Source organism: Bidens hawaiensis, unplaced genomic scaffold (genome assembly GCF_021521415.1).
Source record: "Bidens hawaiensis isolate Kalapana, Puna unplaced genomic scaffold, B.hawaiensis_p1.1 tig00037262_1, whole genome shotgun sequence".
In the NCBI taxonomy this organism is placed as follows: Eukaryota; Viridiplantae; Streptophyta; class Magnoliopsida; order Asterales; family Asteraceae; genus Bidens; species Bidens hawaiensis.
The window spans coordinates 102,449-128,448 of NW_027496505.1; positions in this window are offsets into that span (position 1 = coordinate 102,449).

The following is a 26,000-nucleotide window of genomic DNA, read 5'->3' on the forward strand; positions in this document are numbered from 1 at the left end:
TAAATCTGCGCGCAACACGTGTATGTCTGGTGTTTAACAAGGGTGCAATCAGATTGTGATCAAGCCTAAATAGATCATAGCTCATAGTTCATAGTTCAATCCGTGCTCCCAATTGAGCACAAAAACGAGAAAACATCTGTGCAAGTGTAAAACAAGAAAACCGTAAACGATAGGTCTCCCGTGTTCATCTAATGGATCCATGAAAACTTCGGAATAGGCCGAACAAAGCGGTTAATGATACACACATACAAATAAACAGCCAAGTAAACGTCCTCAACACATGGGATACTGCGCGACTAAAGTTCATAAACAAGTTTAAGACTCTAAGTTTGTACGAACACATGAACATCCCAAAACATTAAAAGTAAAAAGGGATTAGATACGAGATTACTCACTTGATAAACGGTGCGGTGTAAGATAAAGCAAGAACCAACTTTAAACAAGCACAAGTTAACCTATAATTAAAGATTATAGTTTTAACGATCTGTTTTTAAGTCTTGATTATAAGTTAGCATAATTAATAAGTAAATTATTATATATAATATATATATTACCGGAAAAGCAGGGCAGAACGGAGAGGAAGACGGAGGCAGAGAGGAGGCGGCAGAGAGAGCAAGGAGCAAGAGAACAGGAGAGATTAAGTGTTTTGTGTGTGTAGTGTTAAGAAAAATAAGATTATTATTTATAGAGAAATCCTAGGAGACATAATCCCTAGAAAAGGGGAAAGGATCTCAAGACAAACAGAACAAGACAAAACAAAAGATAACAAAAGATATCAAAAGATATGGCAGCTGCAGGGGGCAAGATAAAGCTGACAGGGAACAGTAAAAAGCATGGGCGGGTCAGATAAAGGTACTGGTCAAGCATGGCAAAAGCAGATCTCAAAAGATTATGTCAGTCACTTTATCTGCCAACCAATGGGGTTGGCGCGCATGCTGCGCCGAAAGTAACTTTTCAGACATAAAGCAGATTAGGTCAACAGCTCAAAAGATAAGACAACACAAAAGCAAACGGCTAGATTCAACAGAAGAAAACTAAAAGGGTTCAGCGCGAGAAGGCTAAGGCGCGAAGGCAGACACAGAAGGTCAAGAGAGCGCGAGCGCGAAGGCAGACAGAAACAACCTTAACGCGTCGCGGAAAGAACTACATTTCTAAGCGCGTCGCGGGAAGAATCACATTTCTTAGCGCGCCGCGGGAGGAACTAGAATTCCTAGCGCGCCGCGGGAAGAACTATAATTCTTCGCGCGTCGAGGGATGAACTACGATTCTTAGCGTGCTGCGAGAAGAACTACAAATCCTTAGCGCGTCGCGGGAAGAACTACCGTTCTTAGCGCGCTGCGAGAAGAATTACAATTCTTAGCGCGCTGCGAGAAGAGTTCGTCTCGCGTATCGCTGAAACAGATGGTCTTCACGCAGGATTCCTTGTAAGGAGTCTGCGCAGACAACCTTAGGCGGGAAGGAACAAAAGAGTTAGAAGAAAAAGAGGGAAACAAGGCTTAAGGGCGGGACGGCGACAAGAGGGAAAAGAAGGCGGAAAGAGAGAAAAGGAGAGGGACGGGACGGCGGAAAGAAAAAGAGAGAGAAAGAGGCGGGAAGGAAAATATATTATTATTATTATTAAAAGTAAAATATAAGTATAAATAAATATTAAATCATAAAAGAAAGAGATCGGGTCAGAGAAACGGGTACCTGGGTCGGGTCGGATCAGGGCAGATGTCACACGCTGGCACACAATTTCACGAAATTTTTGGAATGGAAAGCGGAATCAATGAAATCATTCTATAACATTAAATCGTCAGTTTTTGTTATATTCATCTATATAAACGGTGTAAGTCTATACTCGTATTCTCAGCTTTTTAATTTGCTATTGAAGTCTACTTATGTTTATATTTTTGATTGGTGTGCCATGCAATTGAATCGACAATTGCAAATTTTGATTGGTTATATTTGCGATTGGTTTTTTTCCCGCCTATGAATGTATTCTCCGCTTTATAATTGAAGTCTATTTAAAAAAGTTGAAAAAAGCCCCCAAATTTAAAGTTAGCTTGAGGTCTTAGAAAACCTTGCCCGCCACTGGTTGTATGAGTGCACCTGAAGGTTTATTAGTTAATTATTCAGATACGACACACTACAACCGTTATCACCCTTTAAGACTTAATACGATAACATAGTACGATCTTAAAGACAAGTATGATCTAGCATCATGGTCTAATAAATCCGATCATAGTCATACTTCATTAATCATGGACTGTTTGATAGAAATATGCAACACGTAATAAATTATACACACATAACTTATGAAATAATAATAATAATATTAATAATAAAAACTAATTTTCACAATTTATAATGAATATTACTTCTATTATAGCTAAATAAAAATATATATTTTAAAATTCTTTGTATTTTGTTTGAAAAATGTTTGGAACTATGCTTTTTAGTTTCCCTCCCATACGCCAATACCTTTTTCCTAAAATTTTATATTTCCCTCTCATTCTTGAAAAAAACAAAAAAAAACCCTTAATACATCACCGCAATTGGTATTCTGTGGTCAATCTCCGATCAATTCCCATTCCCATCCTTTAATATGAGTAATTATTTCACTACTTACGCAGCCGGTGAGTAGAATTTGTGAGTAATTATTTAATTATTTACGAAATAAATTTGATTAAATTTTGCCCTATTTTGATTTGTGAGTAAAATTCAAAATTGTTTGAGTTGATTTCGTATATAAAATCAGGGTTGACCCTATCGTGAATTGATTTCGTATTTGAGGCGTGATGGCAGGGCTATATGGACATTAACGATCAACGAAGGTATGTTAATTTTTTGTAATTCAGTTGTCTTTGCTATTAATTTTTCACTCGTTGTTTATCTTTTCTTTTTCAATTAGGAATGTTTATGTGTAGGAATTGGTTGTTGAGGGATTTTATGATGATACGATGTTGGGTCGAGTGAAACAAGAAAATGATTGCACTGATATATGCTTTTTTTTTAATTCTTTGAACTAGGTTGATTATGTTGGTGTCTTTGGACAATTGGCTTGTTAGTTCACTGCACTCCAAATCTGAATATAATTACTGTTTTACTTTGAATGGTGTTTTGCTGCTTGATCTTTGCGCAGCCTTTACCGTCTTCATTAGTTATATCACTTACATGTTAAATTCATATGTATGTTTATCAAGTTGATTTGCGCTTTGTTATTTAATGTGTATAATCTCAATCTTACATTGTTTTCTTTTCTTCATGTCACTAGGATGCAATCTAGAACTCTTTGGTTCATTGACTTGAGTAAGACAGACCAAGTATGAGAAATTGTTGTTTTCTAGTATTATTCACAATGAATGTTTGTTCATCACAGTTGTCTTTGATTTAAAATACTTCTTCTGAAAGGAAGAGTTAAATAAATGGAACAAATTATCCTAAATCCAACCTTCAATCTTATAAATATTGTATTATACAAAAAATGTTATACATCATGCTCGTATATAAAAGTCTGATGTTAATTTCTGTTCAATTATTGTTTAAATTCCCACTCTTTAAATATAGATGTGTATATATATATCTGAATCTGATGTTGCTTCCTATGCGTTTATTGTTTAAATTTGTTTTTGTTCAACATGTTTTTTACTTTTGTGGGGTTACACCACTCTATAGGAAAATATTTTGTTAATACCTATGTCATTACGAAATTTAAATGCCCGGCCACCGGACGGGCGTAACTCTAGTTAATACATGTTTGGCCTCTTTGGTTCATCAGTTGTCTTTGATTTAGCTTAGGCCTATTTTTTGTATGAGTAGTTTGAGACTTGAGTATATGTTCGGTGTCAGATGATTAAATTTTCTCGATTCGAGTTTTTAGCCAGTCTCGAGTGTTCACATGCTACTTAGCTAGTTTACACTCTATATGTTATTGATTGGATGACTGCATCAAAGTTTATAATGGTCCGTGGTGGAGTCATGTTGCTAGCTTTACTATGAATTATTTGTCTTATAAGATGTTGATTTGTCTTAATTAGTTTATTGATTGTAACATGTGGCTGACATTTTCTGAGATATTAAAAAAGAATTTATCACTGGATAAATCATTATTATCATATGCATCAAGTTAGTTTATAAAATCTTTTTGGCATTGAATCAAGAACAATTACTTTTATAAATAAAAAAACTTTTATATGTTTTTAGAATTAATATTAATGCTTGTTTATATAGTTGATGATGGCAGGATATATATCATAAGAAGCTTCGGAAATAAGTAAACATATGGGAATTTTGAATGTTACTTATTACACATTTTTGTTGATATTTAGAATACGTTTCAAATTGAGCTTATTGTTGAAGTTATAGTATTATGAATTCTGAGTTCACAATTTTATTGAATTTTTAATTTATAGTTTATATTGTAAATCATGTGATTTATGTAGTAAAATCATGTAACATTAAAAATAATACATATATTCAATATGGAATAGTTTTTATTGGCAAAAAATTTGTGTTGTGAAAAAAAAGTGCCACTAAAACTAATTTGAATATGTAATTTATGAAGGGTAATTAAGTTAATTGTGTGCCACTAAATGGCATTGTATTTGTAGTGATATAAAAATGATGCTTAATGAATTAAATATAAAGTATCCTATTAGAGTATATTATAATAATATCATAATGATTAAGTGTCTTATAAAGTTAATAGTTATTAAACTCAAGTGTCACAATAAGTTATGCTACAATGAAATTCTAGCGAATAAGCGTACTATAAAACTGATGTTTTATAACTCATATATCAAGTGTCCTATTACGGTGTATTACAATAACATCAAAAATGTGTAAACGTCTTGTACAGGTTAAAATTATAAGACCCAAGTGTCAAATGTCATATTAAGTTATGTTATAATAAAACTCTAGTAAATAAGCGTCCTATAAAACATATGTTTTATGACTACAATATCAAGTGTCCTATTACGGTGTATTATAATAACACCACAATGATTAAGCGTCCTATAAAGGTTAAAGTTATAAGACTCAAGTGTCAAGTGTCCTATTAAGTTATGTTATAATAAAACTCTAGCGAATAAGCGTCCTATAAACAAGATGTTTTATGACTAAAATATCAAATGTACTATTACGGTGTATTATAATAACACCACAATGATTACGCGTCTTATAAAGGTTAAAGTTATAAGACCATAGTGTAAAATGTTCTATTAAGTTATGTTCTTATATGACTTCGACTAGAAAGGGTCCTATAACATCAAACATTTATGACTTAACTACAAAGTGTCCTATTAACTTAAGTTATAATAAGACCTCCTGTGATAAAGTGTCCTATTACATTACCATATAATGGGACACCAACGACTACATGTCTTATATATTACTTTATTAGGATTTACATTTTGTCTTATTAAATTATATGATAATACGACACCAAAGAATCATCCATCCTATTAAAATAACTTTTTAGGACACCGTTTCTGTAGTTTATATTTTAAAAGGACCCCAAATGCTTATTTGTCATATTAAATAGATTTAAGGACCCTATTTTACAAGCGTCCCACACAAAAGATCCTAAAAAGCCATTTTTGTTGTAGTGAGGCGAGGGTGCATTGTCCACCTGGCGTATGTTGTCAAAGCAACGATCGACATGAAGGAAATGAAGGATGTTCCTGTAGTGTGTGACTAACCAGAAGTGTTCCTATAGGACCTTCTAGGGTTAGCACTGGAACGAAAGGTAAGATTCCAGATAGAGTTAATACTAGGAGCACAGCCCGTCGCGAAGGCACATACCGCCTTGTTCTGTCCATGATGAAAGAGTTAATGTCCCGACTACAAGAACTCCTCGACGAAGGTGTTTTATGCCGAGTATTTCCCTACGTAGTGTACCAGCGATGTTCATGAAGGAAAAAGATGGAAGTATGAGAATGTGTATAGATTTCTACGAGTTGAACAAGCTTATTGTGAAGAATAGATATTGGCACAAATAGATAAATTGTTTGATCAAATGCAAGGTGCGAGTTGGTCCTTGCAAATAGACCTCAGGGCAGGCTATCATCTGTTGAAAGTGAAAGAAGCAGACATCCCTAAGACTGACACGATATGAATACTACGAGTTTCTCGCGATACCGTTTGGATAGACGAATGCTCAAGCAGCATTTATGGTTATGATGAATAGGGCATGTCATCCTATATTAGGACAAATATGTCGTTGCCTTCATAGACGATAGTTTTGATTATTCAAGGGATAAGTCCGACCATGCTAAACACTTGAGAAAAGTGTTGGAAACATTGAATAAAGAGTAATTGTATGCTATGTTTTCAAGGTGTACCATTGACACATGTCATAAGAAGCAGAAGGAACGGAATACGAGGCAAGAAGATGAGTAAGGCTGATAAAGGATTATGATTGTGGAATCAAGTATTATCCTGGTGAGGCTAATATGGTTGCTGACGGCCAGAATGTGGAGAAGATATCACGACATTTAAGTAGTATAAATTAGTTACCACTCCAGATTGCATTAGCGAGATCCATGAGGTACAGTTAAAAGTTATAAAGGATGAGAGCAAGATGAAAAATTTATGAATTCTCTAGTTACACCGAGAGTTGAAAGCTAATTCTTATGATGTGAAGATCAAATTTGGTCGCCTGAGGATTGCACGTCATGGATATCTTCGAGGCCAAATCCTAGATGAAGATCATAAGTCTAGATGTCGGTTATAATGAAGGCATATACTAATAGAAGTGAAACGCCTTATGTAAGGCCCCGTTACCGGTAACCCTACTTGCGTGTTGGATTTACTCATAAACACAGTTCTAAATATCAGAGTTAATTAAAAACTTTACGCGGAATATAAAACTTTCATAAAACATTACATATCAATTCATAATCATGTCTTTAAACATTCCTCTTGTCTTTCAAAATCAAAACGTAACTTATAAAACATATCGGATCTTCAGATGCCAGGCTTTAGTCTTCTGCCATGTGTCCTCCACTCAAGCCAGCTGTCTCAACCTACTCACCTGCGTGCATACTAAAAGTCAGCTACGCTGAGTGAGTTCTAGTTAAACATACACTACCATGCAATACCTTGTTACATACATACGTACTTAACCTCATAACTTTCTTTCATACACACATAAGTACTCATACCTTCATTCTTACTTACATACTTTCTTTCTTACTTACATACTTTCTTTACATTCATAATCATACGTTTTAAAGAGCCTTTCGCCCTATAACCTCACAGATATTATAAGGGTCTGGTCCCTAACATCACAGATATTATAAGGGTCTGGTCCCTAACATCACAGATATTATAAGGGTCTGGTCCTTATCATCACAGATATTATGAGGGTCTGGTCCCTAACATCACAGATATTATGAGGGTCTGGTCCCTAACATCACAGATATTATTAGGGTCTGGTCCCTAACATCACAGATATTATTAGGGTCTGGTCCCATGTTTTCGAATATTAGTAGGGTTCGATTCCCTCTTCGTTACCATACAACCATACATCATACCTCGAGTATTATTAGGGCTCGGTACCCCTTTTGTAACCATACAACCATACAACCGTCATTTCCTTCTTTTATTAACTTTCTTACGTTCATACACATAAACATACATATCATACTTGCCATATTTATAACGTTGCAACCTGACAGTACGTGCAATATCCGAAGATCGTTCACGAACCATCAAGCAATCATTCATACATATCACATATATCACCTATGGCATACACTTATCACTTTGGATAAATGTATTAACAACACATCAAGTATGCACACAGCCCCGAAAACATAACAAGGAATGGGGCTAGAAACTCACCTGGATCCTGTTACGCTCGCCGTTGATTGTAATTCCTTTCTTTAACTGGGCTCGGCTAACTGTATAATATTTACATATATCAATTACTGCTACTACTATTACTACTACTCATTTTCGATAACCGCCTTAACACATTTTCCATTAGGTTTTTAATTTATTTCATAAACGAACTTCACTTCAGGCGAATCTTGGAAACAACTTGGTTCTGGCTTGATTCGATCGAATAGGAACACGTTCGATCGAATACAACACGTTCGATCGAATAGGAACACGTTCGATCAAACAGGAACACGTTCGATCGAATAGGAACACGTTCGATCGAATATAACACTCATTCGATCGAATACAAAACTCATTCGATCGAATGAGTTGGAGACCATTCGGTTGCTTCCCTATTCGGTCGACTGGACTTGTTCGATCTACGCATTCGATCGAATGGACTGATTCGATCGACTGGTTCGATCGAATGAGTCTGATTCGACTCCTTCAAGCTGGGCGACGGAGAAACCCACGGGTTTTCCAGATTTTCCAGATTTTTTTTGACCCAAAATCGAAGTTTTTGACATGGAAATGCTCGGGATTGAAAGGGCTATCGATTCCTAGTACTTTTAAACACAAAAGCTTGCATTTTGACACCAAAACAAGGTGGTTTTTTGACCCGAAAACTCAAGTTACGTTTTTGCTCGATTTGAGGCCGAAATGGTTATGAAAACGGATGATTTTCGAGAGGGACTTACCAAAAACGATTAGGAACAAGATTGTGGACTCGGATTTGTGATTTGAGAACTTTCTCTCTCTAGCTTCTCTCTCTAGAAATGAGAGTGTTTGGGTGGGTGTAAGTGAAGGAAGATGGTGAAAATGGTGGAAGTGTCAAGAACTTTCGTTTATATACTACGGGTTTGGTTAGGCTCGGGTTGGCTTCCTACGGGTCGAGACAGGCCGAGTTCATAAAATAACTAAGCCCAAGACCCGTTCCTTACTCGACATTAAATAACTAAAACGTGAAATTACTAAACATAACTTTCTTTTATTTATCAATATAAAAATTTTAGGATGTTACAAGTCTTCCTCCCTTAAAGAGGTTTCGTCCCCGAAACCTAACTATTACATAAACAAACTAGGGTAAAACTTGCGCATCTCATCCTCGACTTCCCAAGTAGCATCAGATCCCTTGCGGTGCTTCCATATCACTTTGACCAAGGGTATAATCTTGTGACGAAGCTGCTTCTCCTTGCGATCAACGATCTTTATCGGTTGCTCGATGTAGTTCAATTGTTCATCGACCTCAATGTCCATTAATGGCACGTGAGACGTGTCATCAGCTAGACACTTCCTCAGATGAGAAACATGGAAGGTTGAATGAATTCCTTCTAACTCATCGGGTAAATCCAGTTTGTAAGCTACTTCACCCACACGATTTACAATCTTGAACGGTCCAATGTACCTCGGACTCAACTTTCCTCTTTTCCTAAAACGGATAATCCCCTTCCAAGGCGAGACCTTAAGCATCACATAGTCGCCAACGTTAAACTCAATTGGTCGTCGCCGCTTATCCGCATAAGACTTTTGTCTGTCTTGAGCGGCTTTCATTCTTGCTTTGATCTGATCGAACTTTGAAGACGTTTCTTGAACCACTTCTATACTTCCCATTTCCTTCTGACCAATCTCACCCCAACACACCGGGGTTCTACATCGTCTACCGTATAGCATCTCAAACGGTGGCATACCAATACTCGAATGGTAACTGTTGTTATAGGAGAACTCTGCCAGATGCAGATGATCATCCCAACTTCCACCAAAATCTAAAACGCAAGCACGTAGCATATCCTCAAGGGTTTGGATCGTCCTTTCAGACTGTCCATCGGTTTGAGGATGATACGCCGTACTGATGTTCAACCTCGTCCCCATAGCTTCATGAAATTTCTTCCAGAACCTCGAAGTAAACCGTGTATCCCTATCAGACACGATCGATAACGGTACTCCATGCTTGGTTACAATTTCTTTAATGAACAAGCTTGCTAACGTTTCTGACGAGATGGCCTCTCGTATGGGCAGAAAATGAGCACTCTTGGTCAAACGGTCCACAATCACCCAGATGGTATCATGATGCTTAGCTGTACGAGGTAGCTTAGTTGTGAAATCCATGGTGATGTGTTCCCATTTCCACTCAGGTATCTCTAGCGGTTGCATCTTCCCATAAGGCTTTTGGTGCTCGGCCTTGACTTGTAAGCAAGTTAAGCACTTACTAACATAATCCACTACATCACTCTTCATTCCTGGCCACCAGTAATCTCTTTTCAAGTCTTGGTACATCTTTGTAGCTCCAGGATGGATTGAGTACCTTGACTTATGAGCTTCATCTAAGATTCGACTTCTAAGATCACCATGGCGTGGAATCCACATACGGTCAAATCTAGTTTTAACTCCATGAGTGTTTTCCATCAACTCATCTTGCTGGCCATAAATCCTTTCTTTCTTTACTAACCCTTCGTCTACTAACACTTCTGACTGCACTTTGATGATTTCTTCAAAAAGACTTGAGTTCATGATCAACTTGTATGACTTCACTGTTGCAAGGACTTCCTCATTCTTCCGACTTAACGCATCAGCGACCACGTTAGCTTTACCGGGGTAATACTTAATCTCACAGTCGTAATCCTTTATCAATTCTAACCATCTTCTCTGCCTCATGTTCAGTTCTTTCTGCTCGAAGAAGTACTTTAAACTCTTATGATCTGTATAGATAGTACACTTAGTGCCGTACAGATAATGCCTCCATATCTTAAGAGCATGCACTACAGCTGCTAACTCCAAATCATGCGTCGGGTAAGTACTCTCATGGACCTTCAACTGTCTAGACGCGTAGGCTATCACCTTCCCTCGTTGCATCAACACGCAACCTAACCCTTGATGCGAGGCATCAGCACAAACAACAAAATCCTCATCACCATCGGGTAAAGTAAGGATTGGAGCTTGCGTGAGTCTCTTCTTCAATTCTTCAAAGGCTTCCTCCTGAAACTTTCCCCAATTGAATACTATCGTCTTACGGGTCATACCGGTCAGCGGTGCGGCTATCTTGGAGAAACCTTCGATGAATCTCCTATAGTAGCCAGCTAACCCTAGGAAGCTTCGTATATCAGTCGGATTCTGCGGAGTCTTCCAATTCGTTATCGCTTCAATCTTAGCTGGGTCCACGGTAATCCCCTCCGGATTAACCACATGACCTAAAAATTGCACTTCCCTTAACCAGAACGCGCACTTCGAAAACTTGGCGTACAACCTTTCTTTCTTCAGAACTTCCAATACCTCTCTCAGATGCTCGGCATGGTCAGACTCACTCTTTGAATAAATCAATATATCATCGATGAAGACGATAACCGACTTATCCAACATCGGTCGACACACCCTATTCATCATGTCCATAAATGCTGCAGGAGCATTTGTTAGACCGAATGACATTACAAGGAACTCGTAGTGTCCATACCGCGTTCGGAACGCTGTTTTAGGGATGTCTACCTCTTTCACCTTCAGCTGATGGTAGCCTGATCTGAGATCTATTCGTGAGAACCAACTCGAACCTTGCAGTTGGTCAAACAGATCGTCAATCCTAGGCAAGGGGTATCTATTCTTTACCGTAAGCTTATTCAACTCACGATAGTCTATGCACATTCTCATACTTCCATCCTTTTTCTTCACAAACAAAACCGGTGCGCCCCACGGAGAAACACTCGGTCTGATAAAACCCTTGTCGAGGAGTTCTTGCAGTTGGGTCATCAATTCCTTCATCTCGGACGGTGCTAGACGGTAAGGCGCCTTCGCGACGGGCTGGGCTCCTGGTACTAGATCTATCTGAAATTCTATCTCTCGCTCAGGTGGCAACCCCGGAAGATCCTCAGGGAATACTTCTGGGTAGTCGCGCACAATAGGAACATTCTTCATTTCTTTCGTCTCGGCCGTAGCGTTGACAACATACGCCAGGTAGGCACCGCACCCTCGCCTTAACAAACCCTCGGCTTTTATCATCGAAATGACATTAAGCCCATAACTCTCCTTATCACCATAAACCGTCACCGCACTACCATCCAATGACTTTAACCTTATCATCTTACTTTTACATACTATCTGAGCCTCAAACTCCGACAACCAATCCATACCCAAGACTACATCGAACCCTCCTAAGGCCATAACATACAAAGTAACAGGGAACTCATGTCCCTCTAACTCTATCTTACAATTCTTCACCATTTTTGTTATTTTCACCGAAGTGTCACTTGCGGTTTCTACTACGAAAGTTTCAGACACTCGGCAGCCTTTCATTTTAGCTAGTTTACTAAACGTCGTAGCTACAAAACTTCTATTCGCACCAGAATCAAATAATACAGAAGCGGAAACATCGTTCACTAGAAACGTACCTGTGACGACATCCGGAATCTGCCTGGCTTGTTCCTGGGTCAGCATGTAGGCTCTAGTTCTGGGCCTAGCTTGATCGGCATCCTTCTTTCCACTACCTCCAGCTACACCTTCAGTGCACTCCCTTGACATATGGCCTGTCTTGCCACATTTGTAACATGCTGGCTTCGCACTGCACTCATTGGCATAATGCCCTACCTTCCCACACTTATAACAGGCATTCGACCCCATTCTGCATTCTCCACCATGAGCCTTTCCACATTTGAGACAAACATTAGAACTTTTACCCCACTTGCACTCACCACCATGCCTCTTTCCGCAGGTCTTACACGATCTCTTCTCCCACACTTTCTGTTTCTTATCCCTGGAGTTCCATAACTGAGTACCGGGTCGTTTAGCAGGAGTGACCCCTTTCTTCTCTTTCTCTTCGTCCCTTTCCACCCTATCATCCGCGGCCACGTCAGCATAGACCATTTCCGCGAGTCCAACAGCCGAATCAAAAGTAGCAGGTTGAATCGCCCTGACTAACATGCGGACCTTTTGTGGCAACCCCCTCACATAACACTTGATTCTCTTGACCTCAGTGTCAACCATGTCAGGCACCAACCTAGATAGTCGGTTGAACTCCGTGGTATACTCACGATGCGTCATCATACCGGCTTTTAAATTCTGGAACTTCATCTCCGTTCTTTCTACCTCGGCATCTGCACAGAACTTCTTCATTACCAACTCTTTCAAATCTTCCCACTTCATCTCTTTGATCTCTTCACGGGTCTTCCTCTGCTCCACACTCTCCCACCAATACATAGCCTCATCTACGAATGACTGAGTAGCATAACCCACAGCTTGGTCGGGACGGCATTCGCTAATGCGGATAACCTTGTCCATAGCGGTTATCCACTGGAGAGTAGCAATTGCGTCACCTAAACCAGTCAGCTTAGGCGGGTCACAACCTTTGAAGGACTTATAGCTGCACCCACCTTGTCCTCCTCTCCTATCATCGACTTTCACAGACTTATCCCCACTCGAGGCCCCTCTTTCACCTTCCCCATCCTTTCTACCATCACCACCCGCCCCTCCAGCAGTTCGTTCACGGCTTCCAGCAGATCCTTCGGGATTCAGGTTCTTCACAGCAGCAACTACAGCCTGAACAATGGCTGCTTGAACTGCAGGACTAAGTTGAACTTCCTCGTTGTTGTTCTGGTCTCCTCCAGCTGCGCTTCCTTCATCTTCGGTGTGGGAAGCTTCTTCTACCGAGGGTTGCCGGACAAGACGAGGCCTGCCACGACGTCCAGTGCGACCCCCAGCTTCAACAAATTCTCCAGCTCCAGCCATCAGTATCCTATATGAGAAAACACAAACATCATCACTCAAGGAACTATCTAGTACAAGGATAGTAAGGCTAACAGGTAATAACAGTGGCCAGTTGCGATTAGCTGATCACGTTACTTTCCGTGTCATATACACTTCCCTTTATGAGTCTATTTGTGCTGGTTCTACTTAAACAGTTTGTCAATTTAAACAGTCAATTATTCCTATCCCTATCGTTCACATATCTTTCCTTTCTCATTAATATATATCATTTAATCATACACCTTACCTTCACTGATCTTGCTTGAGCGACACATGGCATTCTTGAACTGGCATCTTCTTTCCTTTCTTACTTAAATCCCATTCTCTGTTCGAGTCTAAGCATGTAGGATGCTTAAATCTCTCGAACTTTGCTCTGATACCAACTTGTAAGGCCCCGTTACCGGTAACCCTACTTGCGTGTTGGATTTACTCATAAACACAGTTCTAAATATCAGAGTTAATTAAAAACTTTACGCGGAATATAAAACTTTCATAAAACATTACATATCAATTCATAATCATGTCTTTAAACATTCCTCTTGTCTTTCAAAATCAAAACGTAACTTATAAAACATATCGGATCTTCAGATGCCAGGCTTTAGTCTTCTGCCATGTGTCCTCCACTCAAGCCAGCTGTCTCAACCTACTCACCTGCGTGCATACTAAAAGTCAGCTACGCTGAGTGAGTTCTAGTTAAACATACACTACCATGCAATACCTTGTTACATACATACGTACTTAACCTCATAACTTTCTTTCATACACACATAAGTACTCATACCTTCATTCTTACTTACATACTTTCTTTCTTACTTACATACTTTCTTTACATTCATAATCATACGTTTTAAAGAGCCTTTCGCCCTATAACCTCACAGATATTATAAGGGTCTGGTCCCTAACATCACAGATATTATAAGGGTCTGGTCCCTAACATCACAGATATTATAAGGGTCTGGTCCTTATCATCACAGATATTATGAGGGTCTGGTCCCTAACATCACAGATATTATGAGGGTCTGGTCCCTAACATCACAGATATTATTAGGGTCTGGTCCCTAACATCACAGATATTATTAGGGTCTGGTCCCATGTTTTCGAATATTAGTAGGGTTCGATTCTCTCTTCGTTACCATACAACCATACATCATACCTCGAGTATTATTAGGGCTCGGTACCCCTTTTGTAACCATACAACCATACAACCGTCATTTCCTTCTTTTATTAACTTTCTTACGTTCATACACATAAACATACATATCATACTTGCCATATTTATAACGTTGCAACCTGACAGTACGTGCAATATCCGAAGATCGTTCACGAACCATCAAGCAATCATTCATACATATCACATATATCACCTATGGCATACACTTATCACTTTGGATAAATGTATTAACAACACATCAAGTATGCACACAGCCCCGAAAACATAACAAGGAATGGGGCTAGAAACTCACCTGGATCCTGTTACGCTCGCCGTTGATTGTAATTCCTTTCTTTAACTGGGCTCGGCTAACTGTATAATATTTACATATATCAATTACTGCTACTACTATTACTACTACTCATTTTCGATAACCGCCTTAACACATTTTCCATTAGGTTTTTAATTTATTTCATAAACGAACTTCACTTCAGGCGAATCTTGGAAACAACTTGGTTCTGGCTTGATTCGATCGAATAGGAACACGTTCGATCGAATACAACACGTTCGATCGAATAGGAACACGTTCGATCAAACAGGAACACGTTCGATCGAATATAACACTCATTCGATCGAATACAAAACTCATTCGATCGAATGAGTTGGAGACCATTCGGTTGCTTCCCTATTCGGTCGACTGGACTTGTTCGATCTACGCATTCGATCGAATGGACTGATTCGATCGACTGGTTCGATCGAATGAGTCTGATTCGACTCCTTCAAGCTGGGCGACGGAGAAACCCACGGGTTTTCCAGATTTTCCAGATTTTTTTTGACCCAAAATCGAAGTTTTTGACATGGAAATGCTCGGGATTGAAAGGGCTATCGATTCCTAGTACTTTTAAACACAAAAGCTTGCATTTTGACACCAAAACAAGGCGGTTTTTTGACCCGAAAACTCAAGTTACGTTTTTGCTCGATTTGAGGCCGAAATGGTTATGAAAACGGATGATTTTCGAGAGGGACTTACCAAAAACGATTAGGAACAAGATTGTGGACTCGGATTTGTGATTTGAGAACTTTCTCTCTCTAGCTTCTCTCTCTAGAAATGAGAGTGTTTGGGTGGGTGTAAGTGAAGGAAGATGGTGAAAATGGTGGAAGTGTCAAGAACTTTCGTTTATATACTACGGGTTTGGTTAGGCTCGGGTTGGCTTCCTACGGGTCGAGACAGGCCGAGTTCATAAAATAACTAAGCCCAAGACCCGTTCCTTACTCGACATTAAATAACTAAAACGTGAAATTACTAAACATAACTTTCTTTTATTTATCAATATAAAAATTTTAGGATGTTACACCTTAGTAGAAGTCAAATGAAGATGAGTCCATGGTATGTGACAGTTATGGATAGACATGATACTTTGCCAACACTGATAAGAACAACCACAAGTTTTACGAATGTGAAGCCGAAAGTCACACTGCAAGAGAATGCTAGACACCAAGGGAAAAAAAGAAGTGGAAAGACATGCAAGGAAAGCGTAGATATGGTTAGATTTATTGAGTCTTGACACAAATGATTAGTGAGTAATTGATAATCATGTGATCATGGAAGGAAAGTCCTCTGGAACGGAAAGGATAGAGTGGTATTATAAAAGAAGGTCAAGACATACCAGAAAGGAAGTCGGTTAAGGTAGTTTGTTACGATAGATCAGGTAGCCTGATATGCAACGGCAAACAACAATGGATTCATAGGACAACGTGAGGCTTGATTGGTCAAGAAAGAGGGAGATGTATCATCATGGACTTCATGATCAAGCTACCTTGGACAGCTATAACTCATGAATCTTACATGTTGATGCATAGCTGAGAATGAAAGAAAGTATAAGTGGTGACTTAAGGATTTCTCCGACAAGTTATGCAATGGATGCGCTCAAGAATTTCAAGAAGTGTTCTCTCTCAAGGAATAGACAAAGGGATTTTAAGAGGTAACCCTTAAGGAGAAACTAGAAAGGTTTCCTTTTTGGAATTAATATGTTTTGAACGTATTGCAAAGCAGTATATTTGCTAAAGGTTGTAATTGGACGGAATGGTTATTCAGTGCTAATTTAAAGGATAAGGAAGTAGACCATACTTGTGGTAGTGATATGCACTAGCAAAATCTGAATAAGGAAACGTATCATCAAGGACTTCATGAACAAGCTACCTAGAAAGCTAAAACTAATTAACATCACTCGATGAATGTGGGACAAAGGATAAACGGGTAAATTAGGAAGCTAAGCTGGTTCAAGAAAGAATGTGAATACATGAAGTATTCCTTTTACAAGGACTAAGCAGGTTTTGAGGACGAAACCTCTTATAAGGAGGGTAGACTTGTAACATCCCGAAATTTCTAAGAATAAATAATTAATACATTATTTATTTAAAATGGAAAAGTTTACTTAAGTTAGTAGAGAAATAAAATAGTAAAGATGGAAGGATAAGTAGGCTAATTAAATAGAATTAATTATGGACCAAAAAGGAAAGATGGGCCTAAGGTCCATGGGCTTAAGGGAGTATAAATACCCTTAAAACCCTAACCCTTTCCATTTTCATACATCTCTACACCATAGCCTACACCATCAAAACACACACTTAACCCAATTCCCGTTTTTTGAGATAAACACCCACAAAGACACAAAGATTCCCGGAGATCTAGCCGTCAAATCGGTCTTAAATTTTAACTAAGTACTCTTGACATATAAATTAAGTTTTCCACCGAAAAGATCTTCGATCAGAGGTCGGAAAGTCCAGTTTTTATCAGTAAAACCACAGCAGCTTAAAAGTGAAGATTCCGGCGACTGTTCAGCTATTCCGGCGACTGTAGCGGCGGTTTCCGGCAAATGTGAGCTGATGGATTTGTAGATCGGGACGAGACGGTTCCGTGGCCGCTTGAATCACTCAAATCGGAGTTCGTTTGATATGGTTTTTAGCATCTCGAGTGATTTCATATAAAAATCTCAAAGTTACGTTTTTGTTAAAAAGGCTTACTTTTCATGAACGGATTTTCATGAAAATTGGTAGGATGATAGATCGGGTCATGATTATTGATAAAGTAATGAACTTGACAGTAAACGGGTTAATTGGTTCGTTTCGGGTAAAGCGAGTAGTGTTCGGTTTGTTTAAAAAAAACGGGTAAACGAAGCCGAGTTTGCATGAAACTTGGTAAGATAGTAAATCGGACCCTATTATGTGAGAAAGATGTAAACTTTAATATAAATAAGTTGTCTGGAATGAAAAACGGGTAAATAGGGTAAGATACGGTTTTCCGGCACGGCGGGGCCGGAAAGACGGCGCCGGAGAGTGTGGTACGAGGTTAAGGTCTTGTCAGGGAATGTTTTGACCTAATCCTAGTTCGTTAGCGGGAACGTGACGAACTAACCATGTTTCGTTAATGGAGACATAACGAATTAGCGAGTAGTTCGTTATGCCCCTTCGTTAAGCCGAAATGACGAATTAGAAACAGCTCATTATGAAGGGATAACGAACTAGAGGTAGTTCGTTAAGGTCCAGTTCGTTATGATGACCAGTTCGTTAAGGTCCGGTTCATTACAAAGATCAGTTCGTTATTACGAATAGGTTCATTCGTTAAAAACCCCATTCGTTAACGGCTGTATACGAACTAGAAGTTTGGTAGAATTACATAATGGTCCCTGGACTTAGAAAAGGATGATATAATTACATAATAGCCCTTGGACTTTGATAATTTATGAAAGATACCTTTAAAGGTTAACGAGTAACGATTAACTAACCGGGTAAAGACTCAATGAAGTAAAACCGGCTTAGACACTTAAGATTTATTAAGTAAACAATGAGAATGGCTAGAGTAATAATTAATATTGTGTTCATTAAACAGTTAGTCGCGCACAGCTAAAGAAAGGGATAACTATTAACGGCGAACGTAACCGCAATCAGGTGAGTTTCTAGCCCCATTCCTTGTTATGTTTTCGGGGCTGTGTTCATAGTCGATGTGATTAGTTAATACAATTACCTTAAGTGGTAAGTGTATGCCTTATATGATTTATGTATGAATGAATGCTTGACGGTGCGTGAACGATATTCGGATATTGCATGTACCACCAGGTGATAGTTTGAAGATATGATTGATATATATGATGTGTAGATGATGTGTGTAAGTATGAAAGTTATAATTATGAATATATAGAAAAGTATGGTATGGTTGTGATGTGGTCTAAATTATACATATTATTAAATAAATATTTCCTACACTTTTGAGTATAGTTGAGATTGTTTTTAATGAATTTTACTAGTTCGTTGTTCATATTTAAAGTTTAAAGGTTTTAAGAAAAAATGAGCTAATATGAAGTGTTTTTACTAAACTTGAGAGCACCGAGTAATTACTCAATTATTATTATTTTTATTCTCCATGTTTACTGAACTTGAAATATATATTAAAATTTTATTAAACATATGATTTAATAATGGTCAAGAAAAGAATTATAAACACTTGAATTCAAATTACAAATGGTTAATCGTTTTGGACAATGGCTATTCATTTATATTATTATGTTACAATAAAATTAAACTAATATAAAAACAAGAAAAAGGGTCTGGGTCTTTCAACGAAACAATTTTAATGTATTTATTTATTTTAGTTTCAACTTAATTGATTTTATTTGAGCTTAAAATTAATTATTCTCTGTAGATGAAGTGGGCCGCCATTCATGTGTTTCTAAAGGAAATTGAAGTCGGTAACAGTTGACTTGTGCTACAAGATTATAAAGAATAAAAAGAGGTCACATGAGAAGATTGGGAGAACCCTACGGAGTTTGACCAAGACCTATTGCTGCAAGAAAGAAGAATATTTTTATAGAAGAAGGCCTTTGGTATAAGTGGAGATCGTTTGGGTTCAACACCTACTCATTCAAGCATCATCACTATTTGGTTTGAATTTATTATTTTAATTATGAGCTTGGTTGTTGAACTTAGTTATTTTTGTTTCTTTGATTTTAAGATGCTAAGCTAAACTTATTAGACTGCCTAGGCTTGTGATGAACCTTTGTTGAAGTTTGATTTTATTTGGAGTTTGCTTTTCGTTATTTATGAATTAGTAAAAAGTTTAATATTTTTTATTCGATGCACATGGGTGCTTGGTTTTATTTGATGAGTTTTATTGTTTCACAGTTTCCTTGGTGATTGTCTGTCATATAATAGGATTCTGTTAGGTCATTTACTGTGTGTTCTTGACTAGTCTGTGATTGATTTATAATAAGATCATAGAAACAATATTATTAATTAAATAAATAGAAGTGCGCTGCTAATCTAAAAAGTTGTAAGGTGATAGATTATTTGATAGGTTGTTGTTGATTAAGATTGCTAGACTTAGTTCTTCGTAAGGAGTCCGTCTAGGTTTGACTTTTTAACTTTGTCTATTGAGTCGAATGCATTTATTAAACTACCTTTGATTTCCGCGCTGTAAGGTAGGTTGTCGTTTTAAGGTACCAGTTCATAATTAATTAGATAACTGTAAGGAAGTCTAATATTAAATTGGTGTTTTTAAGAACTTAATAGAAATTCATAGGTGTCTTTTTGAAGAGTCAGGGGTCCTGTTCGGGTTTTCTTTTAAGTGATTATTTTATGATCCCAATTCCATAACAAGCATTTTTCTAATAACTGATAACTGAATCTTTGGGGATTCTAGCCTAGGTGGTTTTTCATCGTCATCTTATTTAAATCAATTAAAATTGTCTTTTGTTTATTTTACTTATTTTCATAATCAGTTTAAATTTATGTTTCTTTTAAAGTAAAAACCCCCCTTTTATAATAATAATAATTAATTAGTCGTTTCAGTAAGTCGAATATAATTAGTTAATATACGTAATTTAAAAAGTCTCGTGGGTTCGATATCCGGACTTACTTAGCTGTACTAGAGTCGACCGGTTCACTTGCCGGTTAGTAGTTTTAGTTAAGTTAAGAGTCTAGATTTATTACTTAGTGTCTAGATTAGCTTATTTTTTAGTTAATAAATATTAGACTACTTTTAGCACATCAAGTTTTTGGCGCCGTTGCCGGGGACTCTTGGCGATTGCGATATTAGCTTTGATTGGATTTACTTGCTATATACGTGCTATTATGTTTTTTTTTGAGTTTTTAGGGTTTTAGTTAATTAAATTTTTACGTATTTATTTTTTTGCTTTGAGTCGTAGGTGTCTAATTGTCTATGTCTTTTGCTTATTTAAATTCTTGTAATTATGTGTGAAATTTGTGGCGGTCCTCACTTTACCATTAAATGTCTATACTATAGTGCTCACCCTAATTGTGATACGTGTGGTGGTCTTCATTTAATTCATAGATGTTCATATTATTGTACTAACCCCTATGCGCAGCAACAGTCTTATCTTTCACAGGGTCCCTGTCATATTTTTATAACGAACCGGATCGAGGATATCAATACAAACAAGGGAAAGATTATGGTCAACATTCCAAAAGCAGCCCCAACAGGGGTTCTGAGGAGTATTTGAATAAGATCGAGGAATTGTTGACCCGACTATTAGAGAAGGATGCCCAATACCAACAAGCATTAGCTGAACATGATGCTATGCTAAGAAATCAACTATCTGTTTTTGCAGGTCTCCAAGATGCAGTTAAAGAAATCTCTAATAGTTTCCGCATCATGTTTACTCATTCATCATGTATGAGGATCTTCATTTATATCTTTTTAGGGTATTTTTCCCTAATAAATTTTCTACTACTTGGTTTACTTGATTATGTTTCAAGTATTTTTCCTTTGCTGTTTTCAAACACTTCTTAGTTTTTGTTTGTTGTAACCCCTTTGCTATTCATATAGTAAATTTTGGGGTAAAGCTAATGTCGTATTTTCTTCTTCCTTTTCTGTCGGAAGTTGCCCTGTTCTTTTGGTCGAATAATAGTCGACTTTTTATACGTTAAAATTTAAATGTAAAATGTTCCTATCTTATCCGTACTTTTCTTATCCCAAATTCTTATATATATATATATATTTTGATGTTGTTACTTTAAGTATTAAACTAATAACTTATAAAATAATGAAATAAAATTTTTATTTTATTACTTGATCAAAGCCTAGGTATAACTGAATACCTAATTCGCTAAGATCGATGGCTCTGATACCAACCTATCACACCCCGACTTACGGCCTAGGCGTGTGACCAACAGTTGGTACCGGTTTTGTAAATGTATCAGAGTTTAGCGGAAGTCTTTAAAAATTATATTTTGAAATAAAGCTTTATTTATAATAAAATATTAATATATCTTTTATCAGAGTTTGTTTTTTTAGTGAAAGACTTTTAAAAATATTTATTATAAATTATTTATATAATTTTGAAATCATTATTAATAAAATATAATTTCTTTTGTTTGAAAAAGCTTCTCGGGTAATAAATACCCAAGTATTTGTTTTATAAATCGTTGTTTAAATCCTGTTGTTTTAATAATTTAAAACAATAAGCCATCTCTACCTTGCGAACATCCACTTCATGAATGGCTCCAATTCTTGATACTGTAATTTTCCTGAAATGTTAGAAAATACGTCAGCGATATGCTGGTGAATACGCTGACGCTAAAAATATTTTCTTTTACTTTATTACCCCTCGAGGGTTACGCAAGCCTCGGCCCATCTTGGCTAAGGAATAACAAAGTTAAAACAATATCATTATAAACTCGAGTCTCTACACTAGGCCACCCCAGCAAAACATCTCAGTGTTTCGACATACTTAGGTACCATAAATATACACATGGTCAGTCTCACTCGAACGTACTTAGGTCCGGCCCACCGTGGCTGGAGGTCGTGACCAAGCGTGGTGCGATGTGCCCACCGCATTTTACCACATATGTAAGGATCCAGACAAACGTATACTACAGCCTGAGGGCTATGCTTTTACTCTTATTCATAATGTCTTTAGAGCCACTTAGTCTCATGTAAAGTTTTTCATATAACACGTTTGACTCGTTTTAAAACAAGTTTGTAAAAGTGGGGCGTATTCATCTTTTCGATTTGGATCGACTTCAATACATCGTCCGATGGTCTTTACCGTTGCTACCTCGCACATATAGTACGAGTATAGCCTTTTCTTTTGGATCAGCTTCAATACACTGTCCGAGGGTCCTTCCCTCTTCTTTGTAACCTCACACCTATAGTACGAGTATAACTTTTTTTTAGTCGGATATACAATCCGGTTTAAGACCTCTAGTCTCTTTTGTAAAATCTTTACCTCGATTTAATTTCTTTGTGAACCTTTAGTTCAAAACATCTTTTTTTTTATTTTTAAACTTTAAGTTTAAAATATTATTTCTTTCCTTCCCTTTTCAAGTTAAAACTCTTTATTTTTAACTTATTCTTTCGCAAGATAAACCTCTAGTTTAACTTGTTTTCTTTTTCTTAAACTCTACGTTTCTTCTTCATTAAGAAACATATATTTTTCTTTTACTTATTATTTAAGAATAATAAACTTAAATATTATCAACTATAAATATGTTTGAACCTATAGTCCAAATCATATATCTCTTATTCTTTAGCTCGATATGTTTTCCTTTCCAAAATATACGTTTCCAAAACGTATACTTATATATATATATCATTTATATAAATAATATAAACAATATATATATTTTCATTTACTTAATATATCTTTAAATAATATATTTATCTTTATTTAATAAAGATTATATTATTTTATTTGTTTCTTCATTATTTCTCTCTTTATTATAACAATCATATATTATCTTTATTTTTATGCTTTCTTTGCTTTATTTTCTTTTTGTTTATTTTCGAGGTATTGACTATACCCTTGACTACGGTCTAAGCCTATATTATTTTATTAATATTTTATTCGGGCATTATGCCTACTTTGTTTGGCTTATTAATTTCTAAACTCATGGGCAGCACTTCGACGTTGGCACGTATATCGAGAATCTTGATCAGCACCTCCTTGGCACACAAATCGAGTCACACCGGTCTTTAAGTATTTCGAGGCAGGTGTCAGGTCGTCTCGGGTCGGTACGTACTTCGAGGCGAAACGTCGGGTCGTCTCGGGTCGGCACGTACTTCGAGGCGGAACGTCGGGTCGTCTCGGATGGAACGTCGGGTTGTCTTGGGTCGGTACGTACTTCGAGGTGGAACGTCGGTTGTACCGGGTCGGCACGTATTTCGAGATGGAACGTCATGTCGTACCGGGTCGGCACGTACTTCGAGATAGAATGTCGGAGTTTTTTGGTCACAAAAAGCGAGGTGGTCGGCACATGTTTATCAAGGTATTTTTAGAGAGATGTTAGAGAGAGAAAGAGTGTGTGAAAATTGGTGTGAAAAATGAGAAGCCATAACTTGCTATTTATAGAAAAATTTCTGGAGACCCGTCGCGATACGCAATGGGCCTAGACATAGCTACGAGGAGTCACGCCGTAGGCTAGCCACGTGGTGAAATCGGTGCCACGTGGTTACACGTGGCGGACTTTACGCCACATGGTGACACGTGGCAGGACACGTGTCACCTTGTCGTGACTTTATGCCACGTGGAGACACGTGGCAGGACACGTGTCACCGTGTCAGACCTCGTCATCGCGATACGCGATGACGTTTGGTCTACGGCTGTCGCGTATCGCGATCGGGCCTGGTGACAAATTTTTCATTTTTGATTTTTAAGTTTAAAATTTTGTCATTTTTGGTCCTTTATCTTTTTGAACTTGGTATTTTTGACCCGTTATTTTCGTGATGTTACAAACATCATTTTCATTCTCAAGATTAGGAGAAGGGCCAACATGAACACTCTCATCAATTACATGATTGTTAAAATGTTTTTGGAATAAATATTATTACATACTGAGTTGACAATAGATGAATCAAAAAGTAAATTTTATCTCCACAACCATTGTTTGTTTCCACACACCCACTTTCTTCTACACAACCTGCTAAAGAAGGTGAACTAGCATTATGACTTACTGAAGAAACTATTGATTCAACTGTCTTGGGAACAACAGGAACAAATGTCTGTGACTTTGGCACATGACCAATGCCATAGAACATTTCATCCTCAGGTGGGGAATTTAAGTCAAAGTGAGGAAAGCTAGTATAGTTATCATTAAAAGGAGGTTGAATTGCAGTACTATCATAGCCTAATCATGTCTTTATATTTAACCCATCTGTGCCCCAATTATTTTATTCAGTTTCTCAGAAGCTAACTCAAAGTTCTCAATTTTAATTTTTCTTAGGGCTAAATCAAGTTCTAACTCAACAATCTTAGCATTTAACTCAACTACATGATGTTCATGATGCTCAGCTGATTTTTGAGTAATAAAATTTTTTCCCCTAAGTTTAGCCATATCATTACCATGAGTATTAATAATCCTAGTAGCATAAATCTTTTCAGCCTTTTAAGATCTTCATTCTGACATTTAATGCTACGTATTTGATCTAGAATTTTAGCATTATGATTTCTATAGTGTAAGACCTTATCAATACAAGCTTGTGTGCAAAGTTTGTGTACCTCGGGAATGAGAGAGGCAGGTGTAGGAATCCAATCAGTGGTGCTTGATGAAGTGCTAGCTTGATCGGTGAAAGCCATCCCAGCAAAGGTCAGAGGATTCTTCAGTTCCTCAAATTGATCATCTTCCTAGTCAGGTTGGGTTGATTCAGCAGTTCTTGTGATCATGGCCTTTGAGCTCGACTTGAAGTTTCCCTTAGATCCACTTCCTTGTCCGATTCTGGGAACTCTTGACTTTGAGGAGTAGTTGGGAACTTGCCTCTTTTCTGATCTCCTGGCACCTTCATTATCCGACATCTCCATGATCTTGGTGTCACCCACGGCCATCGGTGGATTAGTGCATTCCTTTGCAAAGTGACCAGGTTCTCCACAGTTGTAACATCTTAGCTTGTCCTTCTCAAACCCAATGTTCTTCCCATGCTTCTTCATTAAGTCGGTAGCTCGGTGAACAACCATGGCCATCTGGTACTTGATGTCCATTTTCTTGGGATCTTTCTTATTGATCTCAGGTTGATCTCCTTGCTCAAAGGAAGGAGGAAGCAACTTTCCTTGCAATAACTCCTCGTGGCATGCCATAAAATCATGAAACAGTGCCACGTTGGAGTCATCAAGTGAGATGGTTTGAGGAGTAGAGTAGGCTGGAGTGCTTGTTGTTGATTTGATCCCATGAGCCTTTAGGGCTTGTGCTATGGCTTTGTCAATAGCAGTTTGGAAGGAACTGGAGTTTGTGCTTGATAAAGCTTGTGGTGCAG